This window comes from Malurus melanocephalus, unplaced genomic scaffold, assembly GCF_030028575.1.
Source record: "Malurus melanocephalus ecotype Western Australia unplaced genomic scaffold, MMel_1.1 scaffold_66, whole genome shotgun sequence".
In the NCBI taxonomy this organism is placed as follows: Eukaryota; Metazoa; Chordata; class Aves; order Passeriformes; family Maluridae; genus Malurus; species Malurus melanocephalus.
In genome coordinates, this window is record NW_026623298.1 from 872,063 (window position 1) to 875,036 (window position 2,974).

A 2,974-nucleotide genomic window follows, 5' to 3' on the forward strand; every position below is an offset into this window, starting at 1 on the left:
AGGAATAAGTCTAGTTGCAAGGTTCAATGGGGAGACTCTGCAGGGAGCTATGGAAAAAACAGGTGAAGAAATACTCAAAAATGTTCCTTTAAAAAAGAGAGACAAAGAGAAGAGAGAAAAGAAGAGGTCTAATCCCTTTGAAGCTTGCAGTTTTAYGAGAGCTTTGTCCTTGGGAACTGTGCACCAAAGATGACTAGAGCCGCTTCAGGCTTTGCAAAATTACTACAAACATAAGGTAAGTGGCTTTATCATAAAATTGGAGTGGCCATTAAAACTTCAAAGGAGACGTATGACCTGAATTTTACCTGTCACAGTCTGGAGTATTTATTAGAGGAAGATTTGATTCCTTTCTTTAGTTAACAACCTGGTACTCACGTGAGGTCATGGGCCAGATTATAGTTTTCATTGGTGGTATGATAGATTAGATGTTAATATTTTATTGCTCCTGACCTTGGGAATCCATAAACCATTGGACAGGTGATAGTTGAAGAAAACTCAACCTGGCTCCTTTAGGAGTGAGAGCATATTTCTAATACCTGAGTTGGGCCATAATGGCAGCTATCCATTGACTAACCCCTAACTTGGCTGGCTTTGGCAGGACACATACCTCAGAGGATGTCAGGGATTGTAGTGCTTGCTTTAGGAGCCTTGCCAAGCAGCRACACTGCCCAGTTACTGAAAAACCTTAAGTTTGGAATACCCCAAAGGAGGGGTAGACTCAGCAGTCAAAATAGTAGTGAAAGACACTGTGATAAAACCACCTTTGTCTGGGAATATCCATGTGTTTTTCCAATCTTGGTCCTTCCTCCTAAATCTGCTGCTGGTTGGCTTTTCTTGAGACAGAGTGTTTCAACATCTTGTCATCTCACAGGCACAGGTGGCACCTTCCTTGTGTTTTTGATGGGGCTGCCAAGTTGGTCACCTCTTCTAGTGCCTTGCCTCCTTCTCATTTTCAGCCTTCTCCTTCCTGTACTTTGAAACTCTTCCCCTGGAGACAGGTTCTGCCTGTGGCTTCCCACCTTCCTTTCCAGTATTTTCTGCTATTCTTCTGCCCACCCCAAAAAGTGCTTTTAATGTCCCTTTTAAATGAGCAGTTGCCACACAGACCTTTGGCATCCCACTCYGCTTGCTTTGCACCCTAGCAGGCATTTGTGGGAATGTTCTTGCCTGCAGCTGTGCTTGTAAATGATCAGAATGGTTTTACTAATATTTGCATTAGACTGAGATGCCTATTGTTTTAAGAGAACATAGCAACAGCATTTTAACAGTACTCACGTGGGATCCTCTGTAAAACTGTTAACCTGTATATTTCAATCTCTGGTAGCCTAGGTAGACAGGGAAGGGTACAAAGACATTTTGGAAAGGATAACTGTAAGAAGGGAAAATTTGATTTGTGTCAGCTAACCAGTTTCTAAACCAATGACTGCTATGGTACATAGAAGTAGACATATAAAATCTAGAAGTTATTATTTTAAATGCAAAATTGTCTTAAGACAGCCCTATGACAGGACTGGCTCAGACCTCTCCCAATAGCTTGATTAAACTTGCAGATAAGGTTGCAATCTTTGAAATAAAAAAAAAACCAACCCAAATTACAACAACAAGGAAAAATGGCAACAAAACAAAACCATCCCAATCCAAAAGAAAAATCAGCAATCTGGAGGTGCAAGCCTGTTTCCCTAGCTGAAAATTAGACTGTCTCAGAGCCATCCACTATTCAGAACTGAAGTGACCAAGAACTGCAGCTCTCCTGAATTCAATCAAGATGGCTTTATCTAGTCCTGTCTTTATCTAGTCTCCTCACCTCCTCTTTAGTGACCTAGAAGCCATCACCTCATCTCCCTTGCTCTGAATCATCCTCTTTCTCTTATCTTCCCTTGTTATCTCCCAGTCCTAGCACCAGGTTATCCCGATCATTCACGGTCTGTCTTCTCCTTATTCCTTTCTCCTCCCCGTTGGAGCTGTGGTCACTCTGGCTGGTGGCATGACTGGATGTTGACCCCAGCTGAAATCATCTCACCACCCTGCTACCAGGAAGATATTTCCTCTTCCAAGACTGCAAGAGAGAGACTTATCTTCCTCCTTGCCACAATAGGCTCACTGCATTCCCTCTGCTTTCTCCTACCACACAAGTATCCCAATCCCCTCACATAAGGAAAACCCAGGATTAAATTGTTCCACCACAGCTATAAGCCACAGCAAAACTGGCCTAACTGGTTGGAGACCAGCCAAGTAGCAATACAGTGGATCATATGTCATGGGTACTCATAGAAATAAAATGTCACAGCACTCAAATAGGGAAGGGAAGGGAAGACTTGGTCCCAGGCCATGMGGTGTAAAAAAGCTTTGTTGGATTTTTTTCCAGTTGAAACTGATCATAAACTACTTATTGCCACTGCTAAAAGAGGCCTGGCAAGCATCTTGCTGGGAAACAATTTTTCTTTTCATTTACAATTATGAGCTGCAAACTGGATACAATCCTGAGTGAAATTTGTGAAGCAAATGGACTCTTTTGAGCACCTCAGAAAAAAATGCTATGGCATAAAGTCCAGAGGTGTGTTATTTACATTGCAATTTTATTGAAAAGCCTGTCTGAGACAAAACATGCAGTGTGACTATTGTCTGTAAGGATGTAATACAAAAAAAAAAAAGGAGCTGAAGCTTTCAGCATAGTGTTTCTGGGAAGGTCTATTTCCAGTTTCTGTTATCAGTGTTACAAGAAGCTCTTAGGACTTGTAGGATTTTGGTTTAAGTAGTCAGGAGAAAGAGCCTCATAATAAGGACGAGTGTTTCAAAGAATAGTGTGAGTAGCAGGAAAGCAATCCAAGAAAGGTGCCAGAGACTGGCTTTAGGCAAACAGAGAAATCTGTGGTTTTGACAGGTAACAAAGAATTCAGTATTTCAGGCCAGGACTAGAAACAGGCTAGGCTCCTAGACCCAAACAATCATAGTGGGTGCAAAGCCATACATTCAT